Raw genomic sequence first — 23,953 nt, 5'->3', positions numbered from 1 at the left:
ATGATATTCTTTCAACATAGAGCAGAGAGCACACACTATATGCACTGTCCTAAATCAAACGAACAAACAGTCTAAATGCAAATGCACATGCATGTATTTGTTTTCAGCCTTCTTAATGTGTGAATGATAAAAAGAAAGCTAAGCGCAAATCTGAATTGTTTTCAAAGCGACATTACTAACAAGTTTCTTTTCAAGACAAAATGAAGATAATGACGACACTTTGCGATTTGGAATCGAAAAACTGCTTTCGACACTTGAAAAACTACTAATTCAAATCAAATACAAGAGTAATAGTGTAATCGACTATCAAGAACAATCGGATTCTCTTCTATGACTGAAAATGACACTTGCGACACTTTCAAATCAAGAAACGACAGTTCAATTACGCTACTTCTTTGTAAAAGAGAACTGAAAATGGCTCAAAATACATAAAAACATTTATAGTTCTTTGCACAATGGAGGCGTAATAATGGCAAGGAAGGGGGTTTCAACAGAGATATACTGACTATAGGCATCAAAACTCCTAAATAGAGCTGAAAAGAGTGAACACAGAAACCAAAATATAAGAGCAGAAGAGGCCTTGTCTGATCAGCGCACCTATAAAACGGGAAAAAAGAGATGCAGTGCACCTACTACACTCGGGAAGTATGATGCATCCAGAATCCAAAGAAGAGATAGTGCGATGGACCAAGGACAAGACTTTGACTGGGTTTCGGGTCACAGTTTGTAGCTCAGTTTAGGGATTTAGGCTAAGCAAATGGTAATCAGTAAATCAATCACAAGGGTAGATCTAAAGAGGTTACTAGAGCCACCACAAGGGCAATTAGAGAGATTGTAAATCGATTGTTCAGTTCATAAACAAAACCCAAAGATAGATTGAAGCAGCATTGATCTACTTTGCACTTGCATAGCAAATGCAGTTCGAAGGCTAGCTGGCTTGACTTTAGGCTCCATCTGTAAGTTTATAAACCACAAAAATGTAGACAAGCAAAAAATCTATTCGCTCCGTAGTGGAGTCGCCATTTTGTTGTCGGAAAATCTAGTGTCTATGCAAAGCTGCTAGTCCCACTAAGGCTGGTAGCTACCTTAGAAACAAAAAAACTAAAAGTACTTTCATTTTCCTTTATGAGAAATAGATAAGAGGGGAATAAAGGAGACCAACCTATGTCTTGCGCTTGGTTCCTTGCTTGATTCCTCTCCCTTCTGATAGATCTTTGCCACTCGCTTCCTCGTCTACCCAGCTTCAAAGAGCACCTGTAGAATCAAAGTAGCATAACACTATCCAAGAACATAGATCAATTATCATAATCAATATAGGACCAGATGTATATTAACCACACAAATGCATATATCATCAATCATACAACAATGTGGAGGAAAACTTGAATAGCTTTATTAATAATCAAGAATAGCAAAGAGGATTACAACCAATTGTTCTGACCCAGCATCATCCTCTCAGCAAGAAAGCCCTTCTTCACCTCATGAAAAGCTTAGATCACCCAACACTATGATATTACACCAAGAAACCAGCAGCACTTCCTTACAAGATACAAAACTCCAGCCCCCGGATCTCTGGGATGAGGGATCCATATATAGATGTTTGCAAGGGGGGTGAGTCAGCTTTTGAGATTTGATTAGTGTCCTCTCTCTGATAGTTCTTGATTCTGCTTGGAGATTGATGACCTCTTACTCATCCCTGGGCGAATGCAGAGAGACAAGTGTCACAGGAGAAGTTTCTGGAAGATTCCATCATCCTCCACCTTGCAGATTGACCCTGCCATTTGTCCACTCTCGCCCATCGCACCCCATAGAATGGATTTTCAAGATGCAGCACACCTCCTGTGTGTATTTAGGTGGGATGCAGTTCACTTTGACCATGGAGTAGGTGAGATGGTCCAATTTTGACCAGTTCTGAGTAGTTTTTGATGGAGAACTTCTGGGAGAAGATGTAATCAGTTGACCTTGTTCTTTTAGAGGGTTGAACAACACTTTTAGGGACTTAAGAGCCATTTGTTTATGGACATTTATGATTGGGGTTGCAGTGCCCAAAAATGTCTATAACATAGTCCCATTAAGACAGGTAGCTATCTTAGAAACAAACAATGAAATATTTTCAAGAGTTCCTTTATGTGGGATTGATGGAAGAGAGGAAAAGAAGACCAACCTGGATCTTCCACTTTGATCCTAGCTTGATTTCTCCTTTCCTTGATAGATTCTGCCACTCCTCTCCTACTTGTCCTGATTCAAAGAGTACTCCTCTCCTACTTGTCCCGATTCAAAGAGTACCTGTAGAGTCAAAGTAACAACAAACTATCAAAGTATTTCTATCTAAAACATCATAAACAATGCGGAATCAGAAACACATTGACCATACAATTGCATTCATAAACAATAAGGTTCACAAATACAAGATTATATGGAGGAAAACTAAAAGAAATTTATCAATAGTAATGTAAGCGAGGATTACAACCCATTTTTCTGATCCAGCATCATCCTCCCAGTTGTAGAAGCCCTCTTCACCTCATGAACAAGCAAGTCACCCAACAATGCAATGTCTCTTCTTGCCAACAAACCAACAGCACTTCCTTACAAAATACAAAATTCTAGCCTCTAGATCTCTCAGATGAGGGATCCATTTATAGATGTCTTGCAAGGGTGTGAATCAGCTCTGGGTTTTTGATTAGTGTCATTCCACTAATAGTTCTTCGTTCCACTTGGAGATTTCATGATCTCTTACTCATCCCTGGGCGAATTCAGAGAGGCAAGTGTCATAAGAGAAGTTTTTGGAAGATTCCATGATCATCCGCCTTGCAAACTATCTCTGCCATTTGTCTATTCTCCTTCATCGCACTCCACAGAACTCCATTTCAGTATGCATCGCACCTGGCCAGTTAGGCAGTTAGTATGCATCGCACCTTACCCATGGAGGAGTCTGTATGGTCCAGTTTTGGCTAGTTTTGAGTACTTTTTTAGGTGGAACTTCTGGGAAATGATGTAATTAGTTGACCATGATCCTTTAGGGTGTGAAACAACACTTTTAGGGACTTAAGGATCCCTTAGTTTATGCACATATGATTTTGGGGTTGCAGTGCCCAAATATGTCTATAACAGCTGCCCCCTAAAGCATGAGGTTGTAAATCTTCTGATGTCAAGTGAAATGTTTTATTCATGACGATCCAAGGTATTCATACTGGAAGGTGACCTGTATAATATATAATACAATACATCATCATCATATATTTTCATGATCTAGCTGAGGTCGTCATTCCCATGCTCAGCTTTATAAATTCATTTTCATGTACATAGGACAGACAATCGTCTGTTGTTGCAGACTGGTGATTCTTCGCATGAAGATTCATCTTCCCCGACTTAGATGACTATCTGTGTAGCTTCTGTGTACAATTGATGTCTTTATTTTTCTGAATATATCACAGCCCAGATGGATGAAACTAGATCTGGGGTCTTCAAAACTCATCCAATCTTCACCCGATGTACAAGTCGATCCATGTGAAAAGATGTTCTGAAGTCGAACATGGAAAGACATCACCTGATTACCAGCCAATGATGTAAGATGTTAACAGACGCGAGAGGAGTCACCGATAATGATGATGAACCTCAAGGTACTATAGTACAATTCACGTGGTGTGTATATATGAGCCGATGCAGAACACCATGCAAAGTCTTTCAGTTGAAGGTCATTGATGGAAACCTATCGTCGGAAGTGAGAAACTTGCCATTGAGGCATGCAAGCATGAAAGTACTGAAAAGGTTGTTTCTGAGTCAAATTCTTAGATAATGAGCTGACGTTGACAAGAAGTGACCTGTCATAGGATGGCCTTGATGTATCCAATATCTACAATGTGAAATGGAGCAAATGATTTTTGTGGAGGTGAAAACGATCTAATGATATAAGGTTCAGGAATGGTGGCCATGAAAAATGAAGAGTGGACGTAATGCAGTGGATGAGGCATTTGCTGGATGGTGAATTCTATGAATGAGTTCTCTTGAACATATTGGTGACATTGATATGGACTGGTAACATTAACCCCATGGATGGCACGGCGGACCAATGGTTATGGTGAACAGAAAAACCCAACCCAACTTAATCACGGTGATGGAGTGAAAGTGTCATGTTCAAGAGCGACCTACTACTAATATAGTTCTTCAAGTTTTCTTCCCATTTTTCCCCAGTCATTGCTGACCAGTAGCTCTTTATTTTTGACAAGCTTGAGGAGGATAACATATGCTTGGTCTATAATTTTCCCTTCGGGCAAACCTATCGCTTTGTGTTTAGCGAGCCTAGTGTCAGTGAGACTCGTTCTTTTCTGGGTGGACAAGTTCGTCGCTATTGTTTTAATGAATTTAATGACAAAGATAACTCAGTCCTTTTCATGTTTAGAGAGTTTGAAAACGGATGAAAAGGAGACTCCAACAGTCCTTTTTTGTGGCATAATCCCTTAAGTCCGAAAAAGTGTAAAATAATATGAAAGGGATGACTTTTTGATAGTTTTATCGAGCTGACGAAGACAAGCGCTCGATCCTTTTGTTTAATAATCCCTCAAGTCTAAAAAGATTAAAATATACGAGATGGATGGCGTTCCCCTTACTTTAATGAGCTGGGAAGACCAATAGCTCGACAATCTTTTTATATTTAACAAGTCTAAAAAGAGTTTAAAAGAGACTCGTTTTTGAGGAACGAGTGATATTTCTGGGTAGCAGCTAATTCCAAGTAAGTTTGGAACTTCTCAAAACATGGCAGTGTGAAGAGGGTGGCAATCAGAATCAATAGTCACAGATGTTCCTCAAAAGGGTAAATAATCAAGTGGAAGCATATGGTCGACCGGATGAAATGGAGGTGATGGAAGGAACACAACCAAGGTTCAGAAAATGGCTGATATCAAAGCGATCACAAAGGTTATTTACCAAAGGTGGGGCTTGTTTTTAATGAACTTGAACCTTGTGCCAACATGTGCTCAGTGTGGGTTGATTTTTTAACGAGCTTGAACCTTGCGGGAACATTGCTCTTTTTCCTTTTTATGTAAGCTAGGAACGACCAAACTATAGAGCTAAAAAGCTAAAAAAAGAAATTGGTCGTTTTTGCTTGTATAAAAAGGTTTGCATGCCCCCAACATAAAAAAATGTCTTCAGTAACCATATGGAAACTTACTATGGTTAAGTAGGATGATTTTCTATCAATACTTAGACAAAACACTTCCTGCACTTTGTCTGGCAAATACACAAAGGTGAAAGGTCACTCGGACTGATCACATAACTTATAGGGAAACTTATCTCTACAGTTGTGTTTGTCCACAAAATATACAAGGGTGCATGCCCCCAAAGCTTCATTACATTCACCAGACTACTCGTGGTAATTAGGTGGATGGAATGAAGGTTCCTTTACGAGATCAAGTGAAAGACTTGACTTGGAACTTTGCTCAGCCTTGTTTCATTTTTTAACGAGCTTGACATAAGACAAGGAATTATGCTCAAATCCTTGGTTTCATTTTTTAACAAGGTTGACACCAGTAAACAAACTATCGTCTGGCGACCTTTGATCACAACTCATAAAGGGTCATGAAGGAAAGATCTACTTCTAATGCCCCCAGTACATATTGTACGACATCACTTAATTGAGTCATGTCAGTCAGATTTTCAACTATGAAAACCTCACTGTGATCGACATTATCAAAATGGTGAGAGTCCTTCTTAATCTATGATGATGTAGAAGATATCATATGACAGGTTTCCACTGTGGCCACTTCTGGCAGATTACTCGGAGGCGGAAGGGCAAAAGTACCCATTAAGGATGAGTCATTTAGGAGACCTACTCCGACATGTTGAAGCAATTGAGAACTTCCATGGATCAAAGGAATGCTTCCGGTAACTTGAGAACTATTGGGGAGGAGGTTAGTTGGTCAATGATTATGATTTCGCCTTGAAAGAGGAACGCAATCTTTCTAAAATATGTTGACACAATAGCAGCCATAGCGTAAATCTAGGGCCTGCCTAGTAGGATGTTGAAGTCAAGGTTTCCATCAATTACCTCGACTTCAATTTCTACTATCTTGCCCCCCAGTTCGATTTGAAAGTTACTTAATATCCCATATGGTGTGTATGTTCTTCCATCGAATGCTCTTAATGCTGTTGATGATCGTGATAAGGGTGGAGAGCCTAAATATTTCCAGCAACTCATTAACATAATATAGGTAGATGCTCCCTTATCAATGATTGTTCAATGAACAGTTTTGTTGAGGGATTTTACCTGTAAGAGGAAAGTGAGTAGTGCTAGTAACTAAGGTTCATATCCTTTATTATTAAAGGCCACTAGATTGGAATTTGTTGGATCAATCCCACCTATCGCTGTTAACAAGACCTGTTTTTGGGAGGGGAAATTCTACAGTACTTCAAGCATCGACATGGCGGATGGCGATTGGGCCAGATCCTCCACTATATTATAATTCTCTGCTGCTCGAGCATGAGGATTAAATTTCAATTTATGTACTACTCCCTTAGGTGGTTTTATTGTTAATTCAGGAATGGTTGGTGGAACAACTTCTAATGAAGTTGTTGTCGAACTGCTAGGTTGATGTAGCCTTGCCATTCAACAATTGTAGATTTCCATAATTCTTATTCCTTGTAGATATCAAAGCATCATTTTGTTGTTTTGAGATGGATAGCATAAGCACTTGGGATGGGGAATCACGATCACTAGTAACCAGGTTAGTTTCTAGATTTGGAAATGGATCAGTCAACACTGCTGAGGTATTTTAAGTCTTTTTGAAATACTTCTTGACTTTAGCTTGATGTGGACAATCTTTTGTGTAATGGTCCTCATCACATATGAAACATGGCTGATTAGGTTTCTTCTTTCCAATAGGGTTTCTAGAAGGGTTCTTGGGAGTTGAATCCTCCTATTTCTTCTTTTTTTTTGTCCCTTTCTTCTTTCCCCTTGGTTGCTTAGGATTTTTGGCTTTATCGGTTGACACGGCATTGACCTTGGAGGCGAGAGGTTCTTCATTTTCTTTTTTACTAGAAACCGTATGGGATTTATTAGATGTAGCCTTTGCAGTTTTCATGCTTTTCGTACCTATCAAGCCATCACCGGCATGAGAGTCCCTGTTTGATTTAGGAGGGGGAGGAATGGAAAATTTTGGTCTAGGAGCATCATGAATTTTGTCGTAGAGAGTGCCAGACTGAGTATAGATCAAGTCTAAATATTGCGCTTGAACAATGACTTGCTCTTCTATGACAACTCCTCCCTTAGCCACATCCTCTGTAATAGACGGTAACAATGACTTTATAAACCATTAAGCTAAAAGTTGATTAGGAACCTACATCTTCACCATTCTTCGACGACGCCGCCACTCATGAATATGATTAGATATATGAGTGGCTGTCATCTGTTTAAAGTTGGTAAAGAGTTCTGTCCCTGTTTTGTACCTTATGGGAAACTAAAAATGGGTTAAAAAGGTAGTGGCAAGGGTGTTGAAGTTATCAAACAAAGCTCTAGGCAATTGTATATACCATTTATCTGTCGAACCAGTTAACGTTCGCTGAAAAAGGCGAAGCCTAATTGAATCATCATTCAGGGTGTTGGATGAATGATCTGATAATCACCCTATGAGTGACCTTAGTTGAATATTTATTAAAAAAAAGGTATTACAGACTCATGTGATGGTGTGTGTGTTCTATGCTATTGAAACAACGGATTGATCAGATTTCAAATACACAGAAAATAAATGGAAAGACAACAGAGAAATACAGTAAGCAACACAAAGACACAAGCAGTTTTTAATAAGGAGTTCACCCTATTCTCCAGGGCTACGTCTCCTGTCCAGCTTTAGTGGTGGCCTTTTTTTATTGTGTCTTTCAGCAGAGAAATTACAATACAAGGACTCAATATGATTTCTCCAGAAGCAGATTTTTCTTGGCAGGGTGGTTCTTGGATTCCCCAAGACACTCGGAGTACATACAATCTTGCTCTTCCTACCACATTTGTGACCCTTGGTCTACAGTGGAAAGAGCCAACTATGATGCTCAATCGAGACAGATTCCTCTATGGGAAGGCTTGACTCTTCAAGCTCTCTGGTGCTCGATGCTGCCTGTGGTTAGCTCGGCCCTCTGTCTACTCTGCTTGGCTTTACTGCTCTCTGTGTTCAGGCTTCCTCTCAGGGTTTACTGTTCACTATCTCTCTTGATCACTTGGTCTCTTCTCTATTCCTCTTATCTCTTTTTTAATCTCTTTTTAACTATCCCTATTCATGGCTTTAGCCATTCAATCTCCATGCATGTTCAGTTCCTCTCCTTCCTGCGTCGATTCGCCTATCGCCTGCGGGCTTGGAGTTCCCTGTTCGGCGTCAGCATGAATGCTCAGGAAGTAGCCACGTGTCCTCATTGGAACAATGCCAGCCTACTCATCGATTTGTTTCTTCCATTATGTCGTGGATACGTTCCTTCTCCACTGTGGCAGTCAAATGGATTCCAAATCCCCTTAAATCACAGCTTAATTCCCTGTCGATTCCGCTTCTTTCTATCAAGTGCAATCTCAGCCATCTGATTTGGGCTCCTCTAGGTCCAACATCATACAGATGTCGAGCGTGGTTGACTTGTGTCATGCGAAAAGAGTCAATTTTGCGGACAAAACCAACCTCCCTAGAAGCTTAAGGCTTTCTAGTGACAAACAAGACAATTAAGAGCAATCCTTCTCTAAATATGCATTTATCATACAAGAAATCAAGTGTTTAGATCCTACCTGTAACCCAACGCTGTTGTAGTAGTCCAGCCTTGTCAATCCAGATGAGCTCCTCCTTCTCTTCGAAACCTACATTCACTAACAATGAAACGATTAAATAGCACCTGAATATCTCATAAAACAAAACATATTTAACATACAGACCAAGGAGTTTATGAAACAACTCATAAATAACAAATTGTTGAGAAGAATGGACTTATTTGTATTAATAGGAAACAAAAGAAACCATTACAACCTGAGCCTTGGTGTTGTGCAGGTCCCTCCCAGGGTCCAACAAGAGTTTTCCTTTACTTTGATAAGCTCACCCACTTCCAAATGAAACAAGAAAGGATGGGAATCTCTCCTCACAAGCTTCTACAAGGAAGTCCTAATTCCAGCAGCATCTACCCTTAGGAATGTTCAGCTTTCAACCTCCCCTCCTTCTGGCCCAATGCCTGTATTTATAGTGCTCTACAGGAAGTTAATCAGGTCCACCATCAATGGGATAAGCCCCTCTTGATGGGATAAGTTCCTCTTTCATAGGGATACATGAACCATCTGGAGGCGCTCAATACACGTCAAACAAGCTTCTAGAATGCTCTAGAAATGACCACAAGTAACTTTTTTAAGATGAAACTCGCGCCTTTTGACCTTTACAGGGGTACGCACCCATCCCTTTACATACAGAGCGTACAAGTACGCAGGTATTGTGAACTTGGGTTGCGTACACGCAGGTAAGGCTGAGAGAAACTGCGTACCCAGAGATAAATGACTTTTAAATGACTTTTCTCTCTTTCTTGGAGTTTGACATGAGAAGCAGAGGCATGAGACTTGCCAAGGAGGATAGTATGACAGTTGATGGAACCATACTAACTGCAAATAGCCATGGTGACATTTTTTAGTGTAACAGATTGCCCCCTAAAGTGTGAAGCCTATAGTAGATTAGGGTTTTATATCATCTAGGAAGGGTGAAGTACTTTATCATTTCAAGGATTATCTTGTGGAGAGCCCGGTCAGAACCTGCAAATATTCAACACAAAATACATATATAAGATGTTATCATCGCTGAGGTAGGCATTCCCATACTCAGATTGAAAACTTTAACTAACAATCTAACTACTGCTCTGATACAGGAATGATTTCGCAGTACATCATAATCATAGACTCATCTAGACACAGTATGGACGCAGCCATCTGTTTATGATTAGTCTACTATATAATGAATACAAAACTCCTCGCAGCCTGGATGGTGAAAACTAGATCCAGGGTCTTCATTTCCACTTCCCGAATTGGTACGATTCTATCCATGCGAATAAATGAGTTGATGTCGAACATGGTAGAAACCACTTGATTACCAGTCAATGATGTAAACTGCTAACAAGCATGAGAGAGACCACCAGTGATGTCAATGGTTCTCAAAGTACCCAGTACAATCCATGAGATGCGAATGAATGGGTTGATGTCGAACATTTCATGGAATCCTTCGATCGAAAGTCAATGATGTAAACCGTCGTCAAAGGCGAGAAACCTGCCATTGATGCATGAAGACTTCAAGGTACTGACGATTTCTAAGTCATATTTCTAGATAATGTGCTGATGTCGATAGAAAGCGACCCGTTGCAGGCAAGCCCACAACAAGAAATCATAGTTCAAGTTGAAGAAATGTTGCTGTAAGGACTGACTCAGGGATGGCCAAAATGGATGACAAGTATTTTGCATATGAATGGTTTATTTATAGAGACCTCTTGAACACATAACGACACGACAGATGGCTTGGCGACGATTGACCCAAAGTTAATATCAAGAAATGGTTGAAGACTTTCAAAGTGGTTTAATCAACTTTAAGGCAAAGGATTTCCAAACCCAGGTGAATGAAAAGTGTCGTGTTCAAGAGTGGTAATAAGGTTTTTTCTGTGACAAAGGATGACAAATAGGCTCATTTTTCTCTCTTTTCCCCCACCATTTCTGGCAAGTACCTCTTTATTTTTTACAAGCTTGAGGAGGATAACATATGCTTGATTATAAGCTCATCCTTCGGATGAGTCCAACTTAGTTTTGATTCGAACCCTAAGAAGGAGTGGTCCATTCCTGTTTGTAATCGAACAGGTCCTTTACTGTGAAATTTTAACGAGTCCAGTATAGGAGAAACTCAGCGTTTTTCAATTTTAGAGAGTCTGAAAAAACTTAAGAAGACTCCAGGGTTGAACTTTTTCGTAAATTTGTGTCTCCCAAGCCCGAAAAAGTATAAAATAATACTTGAGAGAACTGCTTGATCTTGCGACCAAGGAGTGCTTTCATGATTAGTGTCTTTGACCTGAAAAGTAAAAAGCGATCAAGGACACGTCGTTTTATTTCCAGTATCGAATTTGAAACGACAAAAATCCAGCAATCTTTTCCTGTTTTTATGGTCAGAAAAGGGCTATAAGGGGACCGTCTTTTAATTCCGTTTTAACGAGTGTAAAAGAAACGCTCGACAATCTTTTCATGTTTTAGGAGTCAGAAAAGGGCTTAAAAGATGACTCTGATGTTTTGGTTCGTGAAAAATGATAATTTTCCCTGAAAGTCCTTTTGTCCTGCACAAAAACAACACATTACTCATACCTGTTTAAGATAGGCAAAAATACATTGAAAAATATCCTTCCATGGTGAAAAATAAACAAACTTAGCATTCATTTATCCAAAAAACCTATAAAAAGACCTTTTACCATGTTATTTTTACCATTTTACTGTTGAGGGAGAGAAAAGGGTTTTTGGCAAGAAACTTCCCGTGGACTTGGCAGAGAATCCGACCGTCGAAATCGAGCGCCATCTCTTTCAGGTATTTCACAACATCCTCCTCTTTGTTTTCATCCGTTTAGAATTTCATTTTAAGCCCTAGTTTGATTTTTTGGGGGCTTTGGGGTTTCAAGATCCGCTTTTCGGGGTACGCAGGTGCCCCATGGGCGACCTGCGTACCCCGACATTTTCGTTAATGGGAAAATGGCAGGAGTACGCAACCTACCTTCAGAACAGCTGCGTACCCACGCTCTGTTTTCTGAAAGCGGGGTGCGTACTCCGCGCAAAGTAAATTTAAAACCCCAAATCTCAAAACTAAACCATTAATTTTTGATTTAATGAATTCTAATGAATGTTTTCTGGTGTGTAGATTGCCCACCATGCTTGATTGGCGCGAAAGAGAACACGAAGATGTCGATTTGGCCGCAATAGATCATCAACCTTCCATTGATGCTTTGAAGGCATGCGGTCTCTACAAATACTGGGCCATACCTGGCATGAGGGCCCAGGTGCGATTCTTAGAATGGCTGGTTGAAAGGTGGAACGTTCAGGATCAATGTTTTTACATCGGAGGGCACCAGCTGGAGATAGAGCCCTCAGACATATACTTTCTCACTGGTTTGCCTAATAGGGGCAAGCAATTGACTCTGTCCGGGACTAGGCCGGGTGGCCAATCCCTTGCTAGTCTCCGGCTAGAGTGGTGCAATAATCAGCACCAGGAGAAAGGGCTAGAAATCAAATACATATCCCTGCCTGAACTTATGGTAATTGCCTTTACAGTTACCAGACTCTGCGGCGCAGCCGCTTTGCATATTGCCACCGGGTCCCAAATGCGTATGGAGATTGATTGCTACCGAGGCACCATTTTCAACTGGTGCGATGCTGTGTTGGCCAATATGAAGGACCAACTGACTAGGGCAAAGAACGGGCAACTAAAGACTTTTGGGTATGGGCCTCTAGTTGTGAGCTTTTCCCTAGAGAGGGTTCCGATGCTGATCCCACAGCATCTCACTGTTGCAGTTGGGCCTCCTCGGGAGCCAAAGTTGATGCGATGGGTTGCGGTGATGGCCCAGCATCCTGATGAGGGAGCGGGAGTTGTCCGATTTCCTGTGGGTTACTTTCACTGGTTGGAGGACCAGGTCTTTGCAATCCAGGATTTTCCTTATGCCGGAGTGGATTTTTGCGGTGATCCGGACATGGTTCTTCCACGGGGAGAACAATGGGACGACAGAGGTACTTCATTTTTCACAAGTTTTTAAATTATCTATATTTTTTTTTTGTTTTTTATATCGTCTCAAAACTGACAGTGACAATTTTCAAAATGCAGATGTAGGTCCACAGCGTCCGTCCAATCTCCGGCCATTCGAGAGAAGAGTACCAGTTGCACTAGCACTGGCCCCACAGGATGCGGCCGCAGAGACCTTAGCCGAGTTGGAACAGGACCTAGAGCGTCTTACAGCGGACATACCAGAGACGACTATAGACGATATTCCTATCCGACTTCAGCGCTATGTGGTCGCAGTTCCAGGACCTTTCAGGAGGTTCCTGTGTAGGGTAGCATGGGCAGTGGTGTCGTATAGAGAGCACCACCAGTGATTGGCTAGTCATTTTTTGTAGACACATGTGACATTTTGGTTTTTTGTACTTATCATTTTTGCCGATCATAAGGTGTTTTTCAACCTATGATTGAAGACGATGTATATTTTGACACACTCCTATCTATATATATCATTATTACAGGCTTATCTTGTTAAACATGTGTGATGAAATGTTTTTAAATTTACATGTATGATTATCGCAAATGTCTGTCTAACATTCGAGAAGCAATTGCATCTGCTAATTTATTTAATGACCTTGGAATATGCTGATATTCAATGTAATCAAATTCACGTTCCAAGAGACGCACCCTCAAAAACAATCTTAATAACACTGGATTTCTAATGGCATAGACTCTATTAAGCTGTAATACAACGAGTTCAGAATCTAACCTCACTATCAAACTCCGAATCCCAAATGAAATAGATCCAGATAATAATTCAATCACTGCACTGTATTCTGCAATGTTGTTTGTTGTTTGACCGAGGCTCACCCCATGCATAGAAGCTAACTCGTCAGAGGGCGAATAGATAACCCAGGCTGCGGAAGAGATATTTTGTGTACTACGACAAGCACCATCAGCGAATCCAATGTACGTTTGGAGAGGTGTCGACATCTGCAATATCAAGAGTAAAACCAAGATAAGCCAGAATAACGACGAAAACACACTTTCTAAGCTAAGCACACTGTCTAAACTAACAAACACACCAGCTAGAAAGAAAAATTAACCTAACTAACCTAACTAAAATCTCCACACCCATCATTTAAGCATAATACCTCTTTAGGTAAAGTCCATTTCTGGGTTTACCCAAAGAGTCCCCATCAAAGTCAACCAGCTCATAGGCCCCTTTTGCTAGCTTTTGCTTAACAATGTAGGGTCCATGCCACATAGGAACGAATTTTCCAGCACCTAATTTATCATTAGCTTGATCATATAATAGCACTAGGTCTCCTTCCGAAAAATTTCGAGGGGTCACGTTACGGTCATACTGAGCTTTCATCCGTTTTGCATGAGTCTCGATTGCCAGTGCAGCATCGCGTCGAGTCTCATCTAATTGAGCTAAGTATAACAAATGCTTCTCCTCTTCGGAAGTAGTTGGAAGTAATTCAACAGCCATTTGAAGTGATGGGATTTTGCATTCAATAGGCAGCACAACTTCCAAACCATAAACTAGTTGGAAAGGAGTGAACCCTGTTGATGTTTTCACTGAGGTTCGGTACGCCCAAAGCGCTGAAAATAGCATGTTGTGCGAATTCGACCGATGAATACCAATGATTCGTCGGATCATGATAACTAGAACTTTGTTGATGGACTCAACCAAACCATTTGCTTGGGGATAATAAGGAGTAGAACTATCATGACGTAAACCAAGCTGGCCTGTAAGTTCTGTCATCATAATGTTTCGAAAATGGCGTCCATGGTCAGTGATTATCGCTTGCGGGACACCAAACCTAGCAATAATGTGATTGAATACGAAAATTGCAGTTGTCTTGCCGTCAGCCTCGAATGTAGGCATCGCCTCGGCCCACTTAGTAAAATAATCAACCGCAAGGATGATATACGCATGCCCCCCGGCCGAGTGAGGGTTACATGTAATAAAGTCAATACCCCATTTGGAAAAAGGACCAACAGCAATTATAGGGTGGAGAGGAGCAGGTGGTGCGCGCATCTTGCGATCAAACACTTAACAGTTGTGGCATTTTCGGACCGCAATGATACAATCTTTAAACATGGACGGCCAGAAGTAGCCAGCACGCAACACCTTCTGAGCTGTGGCATACCCAGACATATGACCGCCACACGCCCCAGAGTGACAGTCATTCAAAACCCTTTCTGCCTCTTCATGAGTTATGCAACATCGGAAAACCAAGTCTACCCCATCGCGATAAAGAGTATCTCCAATAATTTTGTACTGTTGGGACTAGAATCGAATTTTCCGACGTTCCGACTTTGAAGCTTCGGGCCGAAAGGATTGGGTTTGGAGATAGACGATTATATCCCCATACCACGGATCTAAAGTGCTGATGAGAAACAAAGATTCGTCCGCAATGGGTTCCTCTGCCACAATTCCCGTGTCAGCACGCGGGAAGTCACACATCAACTCTGCAAAAACTAAAGATTTCTTAGACTTAGATTTTTCAAACTCTAAGTCGAACTCTTGCAGGATAACGATCCATTTAGAGTACTTGCCCCCTAGCAATTGTTTAGTCAAAATGTAGATCATAGGGTTGCAATCCGAAATGACTGTAGTTTTACGGAGAAGAATGTAATGACGAAAACGTTGGACGGCCTGAACGGCTGCCAGGGCCAATTTCTCCACATGCGAATATTTTAGCTCAGTGGGATTTAACGTCCTACTAAGATAATATATCACATGTTCCGTTCTGACTTCGTCTTCCTGAACTAACACCATTCCAATAGTGGAATGAGAGGCAGCGAGGTACAAAAAGTAATCTTGGTTGTAGTTGGGAGGATGCAACAACGGTGCATGGGTTAACGCGTGTTTAAGTGCATCAAAAGATTGCTGAGCTATCTCATCCCAAGAGAATTGAGCGTTCTGTTTCAACAACCGCGTAAAACCTTTTGTGACCTCGGCGTAGTTAGGAATGAACCGGCGTAAAAAGTTTGCTTTCCCCTGCAAACTCTGGAGTTGGCGAAGACTCGAAGGAGGAGGCAATTTGATGATAGCTTCTACCTTTGAGGGATCAACACGAATGCCGGCTTTTGAAACTACAAATCCTAGCAATCATCCCACTTCTATACAGAAGACACATTTGTTTGGGTTCAAACGTATACAATAATGCCTACACCTCATGAAGATTGCTCGTAAATGGACAAGGTGATTAGCTCGATGTAAAGAATGAGCAGGCAAATCATCGAGATACGGTTGCACAATGTGTTTGATGTCATGAAACGCATAAGACATTGCCCTTTGAAAAGTGGCTCCGGCATTCTTAAGTCCAAAAGGTAGTTTACAATAAGCAAATGTCCCCCATGGACAAATGAAAGCCATTTTTGGTTGATCAGCAGGTAGAATATTGATTTGATTGTAACCGGAAAAACCATCCATAAAGGAAAATATTTCACTACCAGCACAATCATCAATTATTTGATCGATATAGGGCGTGGGATAGTTGTCTTTTGGACAAGCACGATTAATATCCCTATAGTCGATGCATATTCTTATTGTTCCTTGTTTCTTGTTAACCGGAACAATATTCGATACCCAATCTGTTAACGGGATCGGATAAATGAAACCTGCTTTCAACAGCTTCTCAACTTCTGCTTTAATCGCAGCCGCTTTCCGAGGGTGTATCTGACGCAGACATTGCCGAATGGGTTTAGCGTCCGGGTAAGTCTTGATCTCATGAACAACAATGGAGGGATCAATTCCTGGCATTTCCTCATAGGACCAGGCAAACACGTCACGGAATTCTTGAAATAGGGCCTTGTATGTTTGAGTTTCGTCATCTGTACACGAGGCGCCTATATGAATGTTCTCAACAATTCCAGTTTTGACTGAAATGTCAATGGCAATAGTTTGGGAAATGTTTCCCAAATTCAACTCTGAATCAGGATGTTTCATGGGATTCTGAGAGTCCTTGACATATTCAGCCGTAAAGATTGATGAAAAATCATTTTCAAAGCCATCACCCTCAGGTAAAAACGAAGATCTATGATGGAGATCTTCCCATGGTAGATCATCTACACTTAGGATTTCGCGAAGTTGCTCGTCAGATGACACGACTTCGGGAAACGCTATCCATTCTGAGGTTGATGTGAAAAGTGATTCCTCACGGACCACATTCATTTGGTCGATTTGGGTTGAACACGGGTCGGTAAAAGACTGCACGGCTTCATAAGCAATTTCATATGGACTCAAAGGCATAGCATCACCGAATGAGTCTATCTCAGATTCAGATGGGACAATCCAAGGATCATCGTAAATAATAGTATCTGACGTAATCATATGAATGAATGCGAATGAAGGGTCTGCGTTGATTGGAGGAAAAGGAAAAGTTCCCAGTAAACCAGAATCTTTAACTAATCCTACGCCAACATCCTTATAAGGGATAGTCGTTTTACCAACATGCTAGATACTCTCTGAAGAGGCTGGGTCAGATGAAAAGAAAGCCAGCTGGTCTATTGTCACGATCTTGCCATTATGTGGAAACTTTATAACTCTGAAGACCGATGAGACGACTGCTGTCATAGCGTAAGACCAACTGCGACCCAAGAGAAGGTTGTAGTCTAGAGGGGCATCAACCACCTCCACATCCAGACTAACAGTTTTTCCTTCAACCCCTATAGGCAAATCCTATAAAATGCCAAACGGATGGAACCCACGGCCATCAAAGGCCTTAAGAATTGTCGGGGATTGGTTCAGCGAAGGAGAACCAAGCGATCTCCAACACTGAATCGACATAATACACGTGGAAGCTCCCTCATCAATTACAGTCCGATGAATAGGCCTGTTTTTGACTATCACTGGAATCTGGAAAGCCATCTGATGAGGGAGACGCGGTGTACTATTTTCTAGGTCAAAGATTATCAGGTTCGGGTCCTGAACATCAACAGCTCCTATAGCCGACAAAAGTAATTTTCGTTGTGCAGGGCATGATTGCAACACTTCTAAAGCCGACATTGCTGAGGGTGAAACAGCTAAATCCTCAACAATGTTGTAATTCTGGGCCGCTCTCTCATGTGGATTGAAAGCAGACCTTCGAAGTACACCCTTGGCGGGCGGTTTGATTACTAAGTCAGGGTTAGGTTTCTCGATCTGTAGTGGATCGGAACTGGGAGCTGAGGTTGATGGATTTGATTGAGAAGATTTTGCTTCTTTCGATCCATCAACAGGACTTTTACTACCATAATCATGTGATCGAGTCGCAATCCGTACATGTGACATCATCAATATGGGTTCTTCACTGGCACTCGAGGAAGAACCTATCATCTTACTCTCCTGCTTTGGAAATGGATCTTTCAAAACAGCAAGAGTTGGGGAACCCTTGACGATTTTCACAACCTCGACCCGATGAGGGCAATCTCTTGTAAAATGATCCTCTTCACAAATAAGACAAGGATATCGAGGTTTGCGCTTTTCGTCATTGGTTTCCGACTTTTCTTTTTTCTCCTTTGGAGCCTTGTCTGCTTTATCCTTCTTCTTGCCTTTCTTTTTCCCACCGTTTTTTGATTTAGCCGTAGATGACTCTACAGCGTGAATGTCAGCGGAAATTTCAGGAGAAGATTCTCCTGTCGGGGAGTCTGGTAAGGTTATAATGGGCGAAGAATTCTTTGAAGACTTCTTCTTGCTTTTAGTATTTACCGTACCAATCATGCCATCAGCAGCATGAGACCCCGAAGGAGCAGCAGCAATTTGATTTGACTTTGGAAGATCTGGGATCTTTTCGTGTAACGTACCCGACTGAGTATAAACTAAGTCAAGGTACTATGCTTGAGCAATTACTTGCTCTTCAGTAACTACTCCGGCCTTAGCTACGTCTTCAGTAATCTTCCATAATAATGATTTAACAAACCATTCAGCTAAGATTTGGTCCGGGATAAAAACTTTCACTAATCGCCTTCGACGTCTCCATTCATGAATATGATCGGAAATATAAGTGGACGTCGACTGTTTTAATGAAGTTAATAACTCGGTGCCATTATCATACCTGACCGGCAACTGAAAATGTGTTAAGAACGAGGTAGCTAACTAACTAAAATTATAAAAAGAGGCTCGTGGGAACTCAATGTACCACTTGACCGCGAGACCAATGAGCGTACGCTGAAAAAGACGTAAACGGATCGAATCATCCGAGATAGAATTTGAAGCACACCAGAGGTGGTAAGTCATCACGTGATTTGATGGATCCTCTCCAGACTTACCTTCGAACTTGGGTATGTCATTGGGCAACTTATTTGGCATTGGCAGCCAGAACGAAAGATAATTTATTGGATCGTTCGTTAGGCGCGTCAAGTTTGGTAAATCCAAAGTTGCGATAAACGACAATTGCCGATTAGGATCCCTAAAACTCTGGGTCACAAGACCAGTCCCAGGAGGAGGATATCCAGGATAACTTGGAACAGGAACCGCATTCGGGATATTGTATCCTCCCGGAAAACCAGGATTAACCGGACCGTACTGGGGTTGTTGTGGTTGTTGATAAGTGTACCCAGGATACGGTTGATACTGGTAAACCGGTTGTTGGACAGCAGGCCCATGTTGGCACTGTCCCTGGTACGGTTGATAAACAAATTGTGGTTGACTAGTGACAACCGTACTTAAACCAGGCTGCCCCACAGGCATCTGAACCGTAGTTTGAATCGTGGATCCAGACAATGTTAAAGATGTCTGCGGAGTAGTGGCAGAGACAGTAGAAACAGGAGCTGTCGATACTCCAGAAGTAAGTGCGGTGGAAGAAACAGATGTTGCGGTAGTTGCAGCAGTCGTTTGAGATGGAGTACTAGGTGCAATTGGCGACTGAGTAACTACCGAAGGTACAGAAGTTTGAACATTAGACTGGACTGGTTGCTGGGGTGGACCAGAAACCACAGGTTGTCCAGTTTGAGATGACAACTGTACGCTTGGCTGCAACACTTGTTGAACTTGCGATGGATCCCACACTATGTTCATTCCGGGGTATTGACCCATGACAGGTTGAGGATATTGAGATCCATAACCGGATTGAGGGTAGGATTGATAATTGAAAGGTACATTTCCCGTACCTTGAACATAAGATTGACCTTGGGGTGGTTGATAACCTTGACTCGAGTACTGACCTTGGGGTAGATACCCTTGAGGTAAGTACAGATACTGGGGTTGACCTTGAGGCATAAATTGATACTGAGGTTGACCCTGGGGTACATATTAAGGCTGGGGTTGACCTTGAGGAATATACTGTACCATAGGTACATATTTTCCTTGAGGCTGCCCCCCAGATGCAAGTTGTGTACCTTGAGGTTGCCCCCCAGGCGTTAATTGAGGCTGCCCCCCAGGCAGTAATTGGCCACCTTGAGGTTGAGAACCGGGAATTGAACCTGACATCATATAAATGTCTCCTACGCCCAACGGTTTATTACCATTGTTTCCAGTTAATGACCCATGTCCAACGGGTTGAGGAGATGCTCCTGCAAAGGTACCAGAAAGTGATTGATACCCAGTAGGAACAGAAGGACCACCATACAAGAAAGATTCAGGAGATTGAGTGAACACGGACGACTGACTAGACATATTTACAGGATTATAAATACCTCCGGATGGATAAGGAGTACGAGGTGGAGAAAAACTTATCCCTGAGTTGTCTAAATAATTAGTTAACGAAAGGTACCAAGTAGTACTTCTAGGTGGACTGTAAAAGATAGATTCACGCTCCCTTAGATCAATAGTAGGTTGATCTTCAAGAATAGGGCTGCCTACGTCTTCTTCTGGAGCAAGTTCTTCAATAGCTATCAAACCAGAAGGAAGATTTTCGGTGATGACTCTTTCTACCCTAGGTGAATCAGGAACACTAGAAGTTGGAGTAACAGGTTCAGATATTTCAGGTTCTTCGCCTATATCACTAGTAGATGAAAAACTACCAGCAAGCTCAGAAACTGCAACAGCTTCAGGATTATAACCTATTTCTAGACTTTGGTAATCTGGATGGACTACCAACGACGATTCTCCTTCGTCAGGTGAACCTACTTTACTGCCACTAGGAGGAGTTACAAGGACTTTCAAACCTTCGTAATGACCCGGAACGTCTTCAGGAGGTTCGCCTCGAAGTCTACGGGACTTCCTCAACAAATCGGCCACGGTAACAATCTCAGGAGACTGGCCCCGAAGTCTACGGGACTGTCTCGGTAATTCTTCCACAGTTAAAAATTTTAACTACTGCACACGCAAACAAAGTAAAATCTCAAAGCAAACCACCTACAGTCCCTAAAGAACCAAACAAATTTGAATCATACGCCTAAAGAATCTAGGGCATCAAACCATACACAAACAGTAGCCTTCCGGACCGAAAACACTAGTTGGTGATGAAGCTCAACATCGCCGAATTCAGTACAGAAGTGGTGGGTGGAACAGTTACCCCGGCAACCTGCTTAATGAATAGACTGGCACAAGTTCCTCCACTTTAACCGTCTCGAGTGAAGTGAACCCCCCGGAAAATCCAAGTGAGTCTAGCCGACGTCTGCTCCAGGTACAGTGGGATCTTCCCTCCACCGTCACCTGGGGTGGAATCCTAAAGATAATGGTCACTAAGGTTACCAACAGCAACAAATACACCTGGGGGAACAGTCTACGCTCCGACAGCACGCAAGGGCAGAGTATCAAGCTCAATCCCCATGTCAGCTCCTTGACAATAATCCAAGGTTTACCGACAAGTGACCCCTGGCTCCTCGACAATGGTTAATCCGAGGTTTACCGTTTGTAATACGTGCGTGTCTGGCGTCGTTCCCAACGAGGGAGGATTGATCCCCTCACTGGTTCGGACACGAGCTCGTGCTTCTCCTTTAAGAGGAGCTTTCCCAGAGTATAAATGCAACAGTTGGATTTATCCTACCACAAGATAAGCTACTTGTTTGGTTTTGCTGTCTTGGAGTGTTAATTACTCTCCTACTCCAAGACACTAGCCTGATCTATATTGGTGTTTCAGAGCCCTAGTAAATAAAAGTTACTACATTGATTTTACTTTAAGCGTTAATTTTTATGGCTTTTCTTTAAGACAAAAGGTAGCGGAGATGAAACTGATGGTGTGTAGACTCGACTCAAATCCACTAAAAAGATGCACTTAGGATGACTTATACTAATTTTCTTTTTCAATGAATTCCCTAGCTAAGAGAGTTGGAGAATGCAAAATTTATAAAAGACAACTTTCTTGGCAAAGACAATCAAAGAAACAATCTCTTTATCTTTTCCAAAACATACGACACATGACCACTAATTATTCTACGAAAATTCCTTTTCCTTTCAAAGACTCAAATGCTACCAAAGAAAACTTTCCTTCAAAAGATATTTTTGTATTTTTTTCCTAATTAATAAAGCATGTAAAACTCACTTTAACAAAAATCAAAGTTAAAAAAAACTATGGCAATCAAATCAACTCAATTTCACTCAAAAGCAAATCTAGAGAAATGCACCTAAAAACTAAATCAAACGAGGCAAAAGCCTACTAAAGATGATTCCTGGATGTTTTACTCAGTCAAAATGCAACTAAGGACTAGTTAATGCAGAACCAAAAACCAGTCAAAAACAAAAATCAAAATCTTTTGTTCTTTTTCTCAAGAATAAAATTCAAAGTTCAATCAACAAACTTTTTCGAGATTCGCAAAGAGAAGACACAAAGGTAGGTCTCTCACAAGGACGAATTCTATGATAGGCCCGACTCCTAAGAGGGTTGAACAAAACCAGGTAGATTCAAAGTTTGACAACCTCTAACGCCAAAGTCACTACAGGACCAGTTAAAAATCAAACCCTAAGGCAAAATCTCTATGAATTTCACTAAAACTCTCGACACTGACGAAACAAGCTTAGGTGAAGATTTATGGCAGAAAACCAGTGGATCTGGGCAGAAAAACAAATTAAAAGCAAAATCTAAAAGGCAAAAAGAAGAAAATTGAAATTTTCTCAATTTTGACAGGGTACGCAGGCGAGTTGTTTGCACAGGTGCAGGTACGCTCTGTGCACAAAGTTGCAGTGCGTACAGGTATGCACTGTGCTTAACGTAGAGGCTGCGTACTTCTAGCAAAACCAAGAAAAACTAAAATGTAATTTAACCCTAAGCTAAGCCACCCAAACACACAGTCAGACAACCAAAAATCAGAAAGAAAATGACTTATCTCAAATCAAAGTTTCACACAAAGGAAAAATCATTCACATCAATGGAGTTCCCCAGTATGGTCGCCATTTTGTCATGTGGAAAGAGTCGATTTTGCGGACAAAACCAACCTCCCTAGAAGCTTAAGGCTTTCTAGTGACAAACAAGACAATTAAGAGCAATCCTTCTCTAAATATGCATTTACCATACAAGAAATCAAGTGTTTAGATCCTACCTGTAACCCAACGCTGTTGTAGTAGTCCAGCCTCGTCGATCCGGATGAGCTCCTCCTTCTCTTCGAAACCTGCATTCACTAATAATCAAACGATTAAATAGCACCTGAATATCTCATAAAACAAAACATATTTAACATACAGACCAAGGAGTATATGAAACAACTCATAAATAACAAATTGTTGAGAAGAATGGACTTATTTGTATTAATAGGAAATAAAAGAAACCATTACAACCTGAGCCTTGGTGTTGTGCAGGTCCCTCCCAGGGTCCAGCAAGAGTTTTCCTTTACTTTGATAAGCTCACCCACTTCTAAATGAAACAAGAAAGGATGGGAATCTTTCCTCAGAATCTTCTACAAGGAAGTCCTAATTCCAGCAGCATCTACCCTTAGGAATGTTCAGCTTTCAACCTCCCCTCCTTCTGGCCCAATGCCTGTATTTATAGTGCTCTAGAGGAAGTTAATCAGGTCCACCATCAATGGGATAAGCCCCTCTTTGGATGGGTTAGCTCCCCTCTTGATGGGATAAGTTCCTCTTTCATAGGGATACATGAACCATCTAGAGGCGCTCAATACACGTCAAACAAGCTTCTAGAATGCTCTATAAATGACCACAAGTAACTTTTTTAAGATGAAACTCGCGCCTTTTGACCTTTACAGGGGTACGCACCCATCCCTTTACATACAGAGCATACAAGTACGCAAGTATTGTTAACTTGGGTTGCGTACACGCAGGTAAGGCTGAGAGAAACTGCGTACCCAGAGATAAATGACTTTTAAATTACTTTTCTCTCTTTCTTGGAGCTTGACATGAG

Source organism: Pinus tabuliformis, chromosome X (genome assembly GCF_031772625.1).
Source record: "Pinus tabuliformis cultivar Carrire ecotype Pingquan chromosome X, CPIR1, whole genome shotgun sequence".
In the NCBI taxonomy this organism is placed as follows: Eukaryota; Viridiplantae; Streptophyta; class Pinopsida; order Pinales; family Pinaceae; genus Pinus; species Pinus tabuliformis.
The sequence above is the reverse complement of the archived record's forward strand: the minus strand, read 5'-3'. Positions refer to the sequence as shown.